General features: G+C 43.6%; 1 protein-coding gene across 1 annotated transcript in view; it reads left to right on the forward strand.

The window, feature by feature from the left end:
• CIB2 (calcium and integrin binding family member 2) overlaps positions 1 to 12,679 on the forward strand; it is a 489,646-nt gene that overhangs the window by 196,420 nt on the left and 280,547 nt on the right. The gene's annotated exons all lie outside the window — the stretch shown is intronic.

A 12,679-nucleotide genomic window follows, 5' to 3' on the forward strand; every position in this document is an offset into this window, starting at 1 on the left:
CTGTCACATCTGCAGTTTGTGTCACTGCCATCTGAAGCATTGTCTCTGAAAGTATACACGCTTTTTCCATCTTAGGCCTCTGATTTAGGTGTACTGGCAATGCCAGTGTCAATAGACATGAATTTACTGATCCGTCTGATCACATGTTAAAAAAAGCATGCAAGATGTATCACATGCCTCCGTACACATGCGGTATTTATCACAGGTCTATTGATCCCATTTGATATTTCGTACAATGAGAAAATCACATGTAGTAAATAAACCCCTATTGCAAGTATTAGAGGTGACTGCAAACTAGTGGAAAATACCACATACACATGCCTTATGTTAAGACCAGGTGATAAAAGTTCCTGAAAGTATAAGGAATTAAGAAACTGCTGGAAAACAATACCAAACCAACTACACAACAGTACACAAAACACTATGCGCACTATTCGAGCAAAAAAATAAAAATCACACATGCCTGTACACAGAGGCCAGAGTTATGTAAACCGCCCACGCACAGGTTAATCAGCCACAGGTTGTTTACAGCAGCTCACAGTTCGACTCTACTACACTACTGTCAACACAGCACTGCTAAGCCACTACCCCATACTTTGCCCGATCCATGTGCTGCTACAACACGCCAGGCAGCAAGAAGCTGGAAACCAGGCCACCAAGCCATTACCTTAAAGGACAGCCATTCTTGACAGAGTAAGGCTGGAATCTTTAAACCTATGTCAGTCTGAGATCCCGAGGACATGCAGGCTCAATATGCACCATACAGAACACACTTGCATCATTACTGTCAGAAATGGGGTCTCGAGTTGGCCGTGGTGTGCACCCTGCCCAAGTAGGGACAGCACTGTAGTCTGGGCAAGAGAGTTACACAGCTAAGACAACCCTTGCTCACCCCTTGGTAGCTTATCACGAGCAGTCAGGCTTATCTCAGAGGCAATGTGTAAAGCATTTGCACATACACACACAGTAGCACAGTGGAAGCACTACAAAATGAGTCCACATCAGTTTAGAAAAATGACCAATATTTACCTGAATAAAACAAGAGCAAAATGACAAAAATTCAACATACACAAGTAAATATATCTCTTTTCCAATACGTTCAGTCCATATAAATCTATGAATGTGGTTATTTTAGCACAAAGTAACCTGGATGCGTCAAAATAAAAAAATGAAACAGGTGCAGGGGAGTTGAGGCGCAATGACAGGAAAGCGAAGCGTTAGTTCCTCACTCTCAGTGGAGGTGATTCGTTGGTTCCTTAATCCTATACGGGGTAGGTTATGCATTGGTCGCTTACTGTCAGGTTAGGTGATGTGTCAGTTCCTTACTGGGAGGGGAGGAAATGTGTTATCTCCGGACACATGGCCCGGTTCCTTACTGCTGGGCAACGTCGATGAAGAGACCGCGTTGAAGTCTGATGCGTTGAAAATTCAGATGCGATGTTTTGATGCGGCAGTGGCGAAGCAGGCGCTGTGTCTATTTCACAGCCGCAAGAAGGCAATGCATACATTTTTCAGCCTCGAAGCAGGGGCTGCGTTAGAGTCAGAGCGGGTGCTATGGAAGTCGATGACACGGTGATCGGTACTCGGGCTGCGGTGGTTTTTCAGCCGCAAAGTAGGCACTGCGTTGATTATTCAGCCCCACTGCGGTACTGCATTGAGAAAACATGCGCTGAGAGTTGATGTGAGGATATTCTCACCAGATTCTACCTCCAAGGGCACAGGAACTGGATTTGGCCGCACTTGGCAAGTCTGGGCTCTCAGCAGAATAGGCCAGGCACTTGTAGTTGAAATATTTGATGGCCTGAGAATTCTTAACAGGAGGCTAGCATGCACAAGTCCTTGGAGAACCTTGGGAGCTGGATTCAGAAAACACAGTCCAGTCCTTTCACTCTGAGGATTGAAGCAGCAAGCAGCAGGTCAGCAAAACAGACCAACAGGCAGAGTGGCAGTCCCTCCTACAGCATCCAGATCTTCTTCCTTGCAGAAGGTCTTTTAGTCCAGAAGTGTTCTGATTTTGGGGTGTCATAGGTCCAATACTTATATCCCTTTCTGACTTTGAAGTAGGCAAACTTCAAAGGAAAGTCTTTGTAGTGCACAAGACCCTGCCTCCCTGTGCTGGCTCCAGGCACACTATAGGGGGTGGAGACAGCTGTGTGTGGACAGGCGCAGCCCTATTCAGATGTCAGTGACAAGTACTCCCACCATTCTAGCTCATGAAGGCCCATCAGCCTGGTGATGGCCCATCAGGATATGCAAGGCACACCTCAGCTCCCTTTGTGTGACTGTCTAGAGTTAATGCACAAGAGCCCAATTGCCAGCCAGCCCATATGTGGATTTTACAGACCGGCAAAGGACAGATTGGTTAAGCAAGAAAATACCCACTTTTTAAAAGTGGTATTTTCAAACACCCAATTCAAAAACTAACTTTACTAAAAGATGTATTTTTAAATTGTGAGTTCAGTGACCCCAAACTCTAAATCTCTATCTGATTTCCAATGGAAATTACACTTAAAAGATATTTCAAGGCAATCCACATGTTACCCTATTGGAGAGATAGGCCTTGTAATAGTCAAAAACGAAATTAGCAGTATTTCACTATTAGGACATATACAACTCACCAGCACATGTCCTACTTATTAAATACACTGCACCCTGCCCATGGGGCTGCCTTGGGCCTACTTTAGGGGTGCCTTGCATGTAATAAAAGGGAAGGTTTGGGCCTGGCCAATGGGTGCACTTGCCAGGTCGAAATGGCAGTTTAAAACTGCACACACAGACACTGCAGTGGCAGGTCTGAGACATGTTTGTAGGGCTACTCATGCAGGTGGCACAATCAGTGCTGAAAGCCCACTAGTAGTATTTGATTTACAGGCCCAGGACACCTCTAGTACATTATACTAGGGATTTACTAGTAAATCAAATATGTCAATCATGGATAAACCAAATACCAATACAATTTACACATATGTAATATGCACTTTAGCACTAGTTAGCTGTGTTAAAGTGCCCGGATTCCTAAAGACGAATACAACAGGTCAGAAAAAATAGGAGGAAGAAGGCAAAAGCTTTTGGAATAACCCTGCAAAAAGGGCCAGGTCCAACAATTACGCATTCCCTGGAGAATGCTTGCATCACTAGAATTTTTTGCATCCAATACCACACAAAGGGGAGTAGGATTTTTCCTGGCATTCCAGAGCCAATCTTCAGCAAAATACTCAACCAAGTGATGAACGCGTTGTTGGCAGTGAGTTTGCAGCATATACAATTCTCCATCGTCCCCCACCCCACAAATGCCTTCAAAGCAAAGTAGGCCATAAATGTCAGGCGGTGTAGAGCAGTTCTCCTAGTGTCAACTGACAGCAGTTAAGTACCCCTGCTAGACCATTTAGATGTGAAAAGGTGCACCACACTTGTAAAACACAGAACACCATCAATGTGCAAATGGTGTTTGATTCGGACCTATGTATACTGAACTGCAGTACTAGGTGTCTTGTGTCAAACCACAAGGCCTTGTCCTGCTGGTTAGCAATGTAGATAGGCAATAGTGAGATAGTACCCTACACAAACTTGGTAGCTTGGCGAGTATTAGCCAAATCAAACCTTCTTCATCAAGAATACAATGCATTATGGCTGTTAGAAATTGGGTTAGTGGTTGACTGGGGTGTGAGCCTTGGTCAAACAGCAACCACAATCCTAGTCAGGGTAAGGCACAAAGAAACCCCAAATTTACCTGTGCTCACCACCCTGGTAGCTTTGCACGGAGCAGTTAGGCTTAACTTAGAGTCAATATGTGTAGTATGTTTGCAACACTTCAAAACAGTAAACAACATAAACAACATACAATAAAACCCACACCAGCCTAGAAAAATAGAGCTAAATTTAATAAATAAAACAAGAGCCAAAACAACAAATGTCCAATCAGTAGAACCGGAGTTATGAATTTTTAAAGAATTAACTGCAATATAGCACCTAAAAAATTAACGCGCCGACTGCTGCTACTGGGTCAAGCTAGACCTGGTCAAAGTCAAAAGTTCAGGCCAACCACAATGTAGTGCCGGTCGGATACAGTCCGAGGTTAGTCGCACTGAAGGTTTACCTTCTCACGTTTTGTGCCAAGATTTGCATTCACTTTAGAGATGGCTGCAAGGAGACCTTTGCTGACAGTGGTCGTCGTGGCAATGATGAGCAGACGGGCGGGCTAGAGCTTCTCCTTGGCAGTCCACCACGGCGATCGATGCTTGGTATGTGAAGAAATGGGCTGGCAGCGGATCACTCTGATTTTTGGTGTAAGCGGTGTGGTTCCGATGCGAACTGGTTCGTTCACAACAGCAAAGAGCCCAAAATCTTGATTTCAGGAGTCCGTGAGCCCCACCAAGACTTCAGGGTCTGACAGGCACCACTTGGAGAGTCAGAAACTCACTGAAGAGGGGTCCAAGAGCCACTGGGGAGACTTTTCTGTCTCTGAGGCTCAGACCAGGAGGCAAGTAGACTAGCCCTTTGGGTCACTGTGGGGTCTGGGTTCCGGATGGGTTGCAGGTCCAGAAAATGGAAACTTTAAAAATATGGTATTTTAAAATCCAACTTCACTATAAATTATGACTTCAAATTAGGATTCCAGAGACACCAAACATGAACCAGTCATCTCTTCCCATTTAGAAATTACAATAATAAAATGCAATAAGGCAACTCCAATGTTATCCTATGGGAGAGATAGGCCTTGCAGTAGTAAAAAATGAATTTTAGCATTTTTCACTACCAGGACGTGTAAAACTTGAAAGGACATGTCCAACTTAAATACACTGCATCCTGCCCTTGGGACTGTCTAGGTCCTGCATTAGAGGTGACTTTTATGTATTAAAAATTAAGGTTTGGGCCTGGCAAAAGGTGTGAGACTGAATCTGAGTACCCCTCAGGAAATGTTGGCCTATAATTCTTCTAGCTCACAGTGCACCATCTGTATCCCTAATCTTACAGGGTAACAAATGGATATCCAACCTCGGAACATGACAACCCTAATGCCACAAGGCCATGGGGGCAACAGATCTAGAACCCTTTTGCAAAGCCACTTATGAATACCTAAATAGATACACAAGAAATACACAGTGAAGTGTTTCAAACAAATTTTTGGGAGGAGGGTTTTTTATAGCGCAAACTAGGCCCGAAGGTATCAGAGCGCTTTACTTGAGCACCAGTTACGTTACAGACGGACACATTTATTTTTGTTAGGCACGGGGACATTAAGTGATTTGCCCAGAATCACAGAATGTTGGGCGTCGCTGCCGAGGCTCGGACCCAGTTCCCCATCTCTGAGATTGGCCGCCCTAGCCATTAGGCCACATTCTCCCCCCTAAACATTTCTTGAAGCTTTGTGATTCTTGAGTAAAATACCTGCCCTGCAATGATTAATAGAAGGAAACAGAATAATGTGATTAACATTACAAGAATGGTGAAAAAGAACCATTTTGCTGATTATAGAAAATGATATGCTTGCATACAAGTACTGTAATATAGTTGACTCCTATCTAGCGCATTCTACCCTATTGTTTCTAAGGTGAGTGAATCTACCAAATCCCTGTCAGGTGATCTAATTCCCCATTACCTGTGGGTAAATGTCAGCAAACTGCCCATTTTGGTGTAGAGTTGGACGGCATCCCTCACATGAGGTGGCTGGAATTCCGGCATGTACTGACCTCGCAGTGTCAGTGAAATTCTCCTCTGAATAAACAAAGGCTTGATGTCATATGTATAACACCCTCTATGTTACCATGTCAAAGCCCTAGTCAGGCCGCTATTGTTTATTTTATTGTGATAGCTCTGTCGCCGAGCGGCCAAAAACAAATAACATCTTGCGTGCTGAACTTAGCCCTTTTACAGAGTGTTGAAGGTGTCCTGATATAGTGCCTACCAATGGGAATTGTAAGCAAACTGAGTTCGACAAATGTTATCCTACATGGGCACGTAAATGAATGTGTGTCAAAAGTCGTCATGTGTAAGGGGAGAGAAGGCAACTTAAGAACGTGAGCATGTAACAATAGCATTTCTTAACCATGCCTGATACCTACACATGACAATCAGTAGCATTTTATATACAGGCCCTGGTCACACGTGGTGCACTTTACTAAGGACCTATAAGTAAATTAAATATGCCAATTGGATATAAGCCAATGCTACCGTGTTTTAAGGAGTGAGCATATGCACTTTAGCACTGGTTAGCAGTGGTAAAGTGCTCAGAGTCCTGAGGCCATCAAAAATGAATTCAGTATTCATGTGGCAGAGGAAGGCAAAATGTTTGGGGAGGATCGTGCAGAAAGTGCCAATTCCAACAGCTGTTGTAGTCCAAACATAATACATTCCTGCAGTAGAATTTGAGACTTGTTAGCCTCTATAGCAGTACATATGTAGATCAAATACACTAAGCTGAGAGATACCTATTTATACCTTTTGTTGACCTCCTAGCTGCCTTTGACTTAGTTCCAAGGGGTGTGCTATTGGCCTCGCTTAAACGGTTGGGGGTTCCCAAACATTTCTTACCCATCTAATAAGACTTCATCAAGACTAATTCCCTCAAGTTCGCTGAGTTTGTGAGGGGAAACTAATAGACAAATACCGGTATGCAGAGGGGTGAGGCAGGGTTGTGTTTTAGCCCCCACTCTTTTCTCACTCTTTGTAAACAAGGTCATAGAATCCCTACATAAAGGCAACGTCCACGCTTTTAAGTTAGACAGGGTTTGAGTGCCAGCTCCTCTATACACAGACAATACCTTGTTAATCTCCCAAACTCCTATGGGTCTGCAACAGTCATTGAAGAGCTTTTACGATGACTGTTCATCCAGGTGGCTGGAGATCAATATTTCAATAACAAAATATATGGTAGTCAGGCCCCATAAGTCCTTTAGAGGTGATATACACTTGAATAAGTAGAAACTGGAGCATGTCCCTTAGTTTCAAATACTTGGTAATTATGCTGGACAGCATCGCTTCATGGTCCCCGCCGCATATTCAAAAGTGGAGGGCTGTGCTCCAGTACCAAGCAACGGCTATCCACAAAAGACAGGCATCATTCCCAAAATCCTCATGCCCTGCTATGGAAGTGCATAAATTAAAGGCACAACCTGCTGTACTCTATGGTGTCGAAATGTGGGGCCATGCCAATTGCGAGATCCTGACCTTCAGTAAGAATAGGTTTGTTCTCTCTCTGTTGCATCTCCCATGGAACACCCCCCTGTTCCCAATGTTTTTTGATCTAGCTCTCAAAAGGGTGAGTTGCATTGCCAGGTTAAGACCTTTGCTATACTGGGTGAGACCTTGGTCTGCTGAGGAATTTGTGCCTTATTGGAACGCCGTGAAGGAACTTTAGATAAGAACACCATTTTCCATGGTTTAGGCCCATACAACAATGGTTCCCTAGGCTGAGACTTGAAAGGTTCTGGACTAATCCAGAAGATTTAACTATGTCCTCTAAAAAGCAACTAAAACACACCTATTAAGAGTATGTCATAGCTAGGCACCATTGTAATCCCTCTATCGGAAGATTAACAGAAGAGTTCTAGACTGTTAGATCACTCCATGTTATGAGACATTTCTGGTCATACTGCAACAACAGAAGGCAAAAAGTCTATACCTGAAGTTCTGCTATAGCATATTGGAAATAATCTCTTTTACGTTTAGGTAGACTGTAGGAAGCCAAGGAGATCCTATTGATGTATGACCAATGGGCTCCATACCTTGCAAGGAAAATATTAGTCGCATCGTCTTCTTCTATAAGGCCTATTCAACTCCAAGAGCAAAGTGGTTTCGACCTCTATGAATCACGCTTGGCTTTAGACGACACAATGAAGATTTAAGGGCCCTGAAGAGTAACAAAATAAATTGATATTGTGTCCTCTCTGAGTAGGTATGTGTTTGTGAGGGTGTATTGAGGGAAAATTAGAATATGAAGCTTTAGTCCAGACTGTATTGGAAATATGTTTTAACTAGTTTTTACCAGTTTGAACTGCATACTGGTTTTAATTGATGTGTAGTCTATATCTGTTTTCACTAAAAAGACTTATAGTGGGCACGCACTTGCAGTTCACCAGGCCCACTCCCAGAACCTTTCTAGAAAAACCCTCTAGAACTGTTTGAAAAAATATCATTCTTTTTGGAGGGGCATACACACTTTATCATGATTTTAACTGATTTATAATTATGTACTAATGGGCTTTAAAATCCACCTGATCCAAAGTTTTTAGAAATTGTGGAGCTGTGTCATACGACCCTCTGTTGTATTTGGAGATCTGTGTTCTATTCTATTGATAGTGTTTATTTCATGAAGGATTAATTACTGTTATGGTATTGTTTTTAAGCATTGTTTTATGGATGAATTTCCGAATTAATATTTTTGACTTCCTAGATCAATGTGAATGTGTAATAAATTACTTCAGTCATACTTCAGTCATACTTCAGTCATACTTTACGTTAATGATGATTCTCAGCCAAGTCAATTTTTTAATTACATGTTTTACATGTACTTTTACTGCAGCATGTGTGTTCCAGTAAATCTACACCTATAAACACTCATACAGTTGCACTACTCACACCCCTGTAGGTTATTTTGGATACATCTTCATGCCTTGGCTGGGAACAGTTCCAGCTGTGGCGACCGAACCTCCACATTCTGTAATGCTGGCTGCAACATTTTTGGTGAAGTTGAAATTCTGGCGAGCCAATCAGAACATTCCAAGTCGGTCGACCCAAAATGGACTATGGGAGAAAAATCTCCCTTCTGTAGTGATTTATGAATATCAGATGAGGCGCAATATCATCCCTGCTGAGCTAAAAAGGTGATGGAACTGTTTGTTACTTTTGGCAACGTCATGGATGCCATTGGCCTTATCATGCACTTAAATGTTCTGTCAGAAAACAGACGTTCGAGGTGAGCAGATTTAGAATGTTGGTTGTGTTTTACAGAACACATGTTCGTTGCTAAGTATTTTGTGGGAGTTGCCAGCCGGGGCAGGTAAGAGCAGGGGAGGGGTGGAAGGAGTCGACAGACGACGACGAGGGAAGAAAATAAAAAGAAAACCACTTGCCTTTTACTCGCCTCTTCGAGCACAAGGTAAGTGTTTTTCTTTGTGTTTTCCTTTTTTTAAATTTTATTTTCCCTTGTCATCTGCCCCCCTCCCCCCCCCCCCCCAACTCCTCTTACCTACACTAGCTAGTAGTTGCCTTGCAAAAGGTTTTTTTTCCCAAACAGAAAAAGCTTATCGAAAATAGTAAGATACTCAACCATACTGTTGGGAAGACTGCAGTAAAAAGAAAAAAAGTATATAATGTGCTAGTTGAAAATATAGAAAATATAGAATTTTAGGATCCATTGTTAGAAAAACACTTTCTTTAGGTGGAAGGAGAGATTTCTGAATCTGTCCTTTCAATGTGCAGCTAACAATGGGCATGTAAAGGGATTATAATGATCAGTGTCTTTTGAAGGATTTTGGGGACCCTGGGCAAGACGTATTTTGGGGGCCTCTATTTGAAACAATCTTGAATTTTTGCATTAATATTCTGCTAATTCAAGTTTGAATAGTACCAAAAATATTGAATTATAGTTAAACTATCAGAAACTGGGTCACTCCAAAGCAATTGAAATGTGTCTTGCCTGAGGGTCAAAAATCCTTAAGATGAAACTAACTAGAGAGCGACAATCACGTGTATAGGTAGGTATAAGCGAGGAAGAGGAGGAGAGGTTGAGATAGAAAAATAGAAGCGAAATTGAGAGAAATGTCACTTTCCTAAGGGGCCCCCCGGAAAGTGGGGGCCCTGGGCAATTACCTACTTTGCCCATTCCTTAAAACGTCTCAGAGAATGATTTACGAAGAGTCTCTATCGCCTGAATTTAATTCATAATCCGTGTTCTGCAACTATTTTGAGTCATTATCTTATGTTTCTTGTTTAAATATTGGACTTTGTGGCCCTTTCTTGGCGCGCATCTTCTAATGAGGTAGATGTGTTGACATCTCCGTGCTGAGCGGCGATGCAGTCAATGACTGTATGTTTGGACCTCTGCCTTCAGGGCTGACTCATCACAGAGGGTTAAATGGCTTCTGCTGTACAGTCTGATAATACCCAACATGCCTTGGTATCTCTCCTCAGTTGTTGCGGCTTTTGCAAATCTAATTTTCCAGCAGACAAGTTTTTATTCCGGTAATAACATTTCTCTGCTGGCCTGCCGTCTGTTTCTCGTCCCTCAAGACCGGTGTAATCATTTCACATGTGCACGGAGTCCAACATGTAGGTGTTGATGCAGGCCTGCCTGTGCAATTAGGGCCAGAGATCTGAGAGGGAACAAATGTTTAACATTGATCCGGTAGAAAGATGCGAGCAGTTTTGCTGCAACGTCAGAAATAGTATGTGGACGATAGCTCTATCTGTGTCTGTGATGGTCGCGCTTTGCTGGCCAGGAAAGACTAATCATTTTCTGTGGTACAGGATAGTGAGGAGTGCGCTGTCTCACTGACAGAGGAGGCTGGGAAGGAAGAGCTGCGTAGCTAGGAGAAGGGTGCTTGCAATTGTGAAATTGTACTCGCTGCCTCCTGTGATTACGGTAACAACCGTCCGTAAATATCACGGACCATCCGTAATTTGGACCTCATGTCCATTGTCCGTAAGGATCCTTTTTACGGACGCCTTTTGTCCGTCATTTTGGATCTTGCAAGCAACAGAGCTGTTCCCCAGTGAGAGGCCTCAGCTCCCTCATGGGGCTGCCTCGCACTCATCATTGGAGCACAAGAGCAGCCCCACCCTGCCCATTTTCATTCTGTATCAGGGGCGTAACAGGCCCCCGCAGCTTCCGTGGTGCGGGGGCCCCCGCGCTCCAGGGACCCCCTCCGCGGCCGGCGCGCAGCCAGCACCCACTTAGCACTCCACACATCCGATCCTTCTCGGATGCTGGGAGTTACGTGACTTACGTTACCCTCGTCCGGTCACGTCCCTTACAGAAAGCAGAGCGCGAGGCGAAAAAGAGGGTGCATCGTTGTCTCCTTTCAAACACAGCACATTTTTACAAATCAGGAATGTATCCAAGATGGTAGGAGAAGGGTGGTGGTGGTCGTGGAGATGGGTGTCAGGGGTGTGACATACTTTATTAAGTTACCTTGAGGTGGGCATCTGGCAGGCATTAGCAGGAGGCGTTGGGCGCATTATGGCGGCTCTTACTGTCCAAAACGTATATCATTTAAAGACTACTTAAGGGGGCACGTTGAGGTATTTGCCCGAAGATTATTTAGGGAATATCTCTGCAGGTGGTGCATTTGTTATCACATTATGCCACTAAAATCGGTGGAAATTTTGTTTGATTTAAAGATTACTGAACCTGGGTGGGGGGCACAGATAAACCAGTTACCTGCTACTCCTAGTACAATTTCCAAAATGTGTCCTCGGATTGTATCAGCAGCGACTAGTTGTGAAGTTCTGTGCTGTTGGCGGGGCGGTAGCGTGGAGTCAGGAGGCGGGAGCGGCCTGAGGGCACATGCGTCTCATCCCTTGCTAGTATTGAACTTGGTTATCCTCTTCACCTCTTATATCTGTGCCATTTTTCTAATGATACAGATGATTTTGGGTAAAGATAGAGGTCTGTTTTTGAGTGATGAAGCTGGTCAAAAACATAGATGTTATGATATAATTGCTTAGTGTGGTGATACGCCCACTGCAGATATCTGTAGGTAACCCAAAGGTCACTGGCTTCATTCTCGGTGCAGATGACGAGCCATATCTTGGTCTGATATTGATTACATGTGTCCTTCTGAACTGGGGGACAATCTTGTTCTAAAGCTCGTATAAAATAATTCATTGGTCGCTTCTCTTTTCCTACGATTGATGCATGTGGGGAGAGGATGTTGTGGTCTCATGGCTAGACTGACTTATTTGGAGCTGGGAAACCAAGGTTCGAGCCTCGGGGTCGACTCCACATCCTGTGATTCTGGGCAAATCACTTAATCTCCACGTGCCTAACAAAAAAAACAAGCATTGGCATAGCCAATAGGTCTTGCCTTTGGGAACTTATAAGTGTTTAGCCATGCAACAGTTGCATAACTAAATACTTATAAGGTCCCAAAAGCGAGACCTATTGGCTATGCAAAGCGGCCGCGAAAGTGAAAGTAATTGCAGTCAAGCGCGGCGCGCGCGCCCACGCACATGCACTGTAGCTCTAGGCTGGCCTGGTAGCACGTTTTGGAGCCCTCTCAATAAGTCTCGCCAGATCAGCGCATGCACTGGGTCAGGCGAGACCTAAAAATGAATGTGTCCGTGTGTAACGTAAATGGTGCTCATGTAAAGTGCTCCAATACTTTCGGGTCGAGTTTGCGCTATATAAAGCTGCAAAAGAAAAAAAAATGTGATGAGATGAGTAATGCTATGTAGTAATCAATGGGGCCCCACTGTGTTCCTTAGAACCTGGACTAGAGACAGTACATAAAAACACCTTAATTCAGGCTACAATACTTAAAGAGAGGCTCTCAAAGCAATCCCTCAAAGGAAAACTATGCTAAAAAGTGCTTGTGCAATAACTGAATGCGCCTGAAAAAGATATTCAATTAAAGATATTCAATTCCAAATCCGGAAATAGAATTGCCTGTACTACGTGACTGTGTTTGGTCAAAACAAATATATACATAACCAGCTGGAACACACTTATACATTATGT

Source organism: Triturus cristatus, chromosome 3_1 (assembly GCF_964204655.1).
Source record: "Triturus cristatus chromosome 3_1, aTriCri1.1, whole genome shotgun sequence".
Lineage (NCBI taxonomy): Eukaryota > Metazoa > Chordata > Amphibia > Caudata > Salamandridae > Triturus > Triturus cristatus.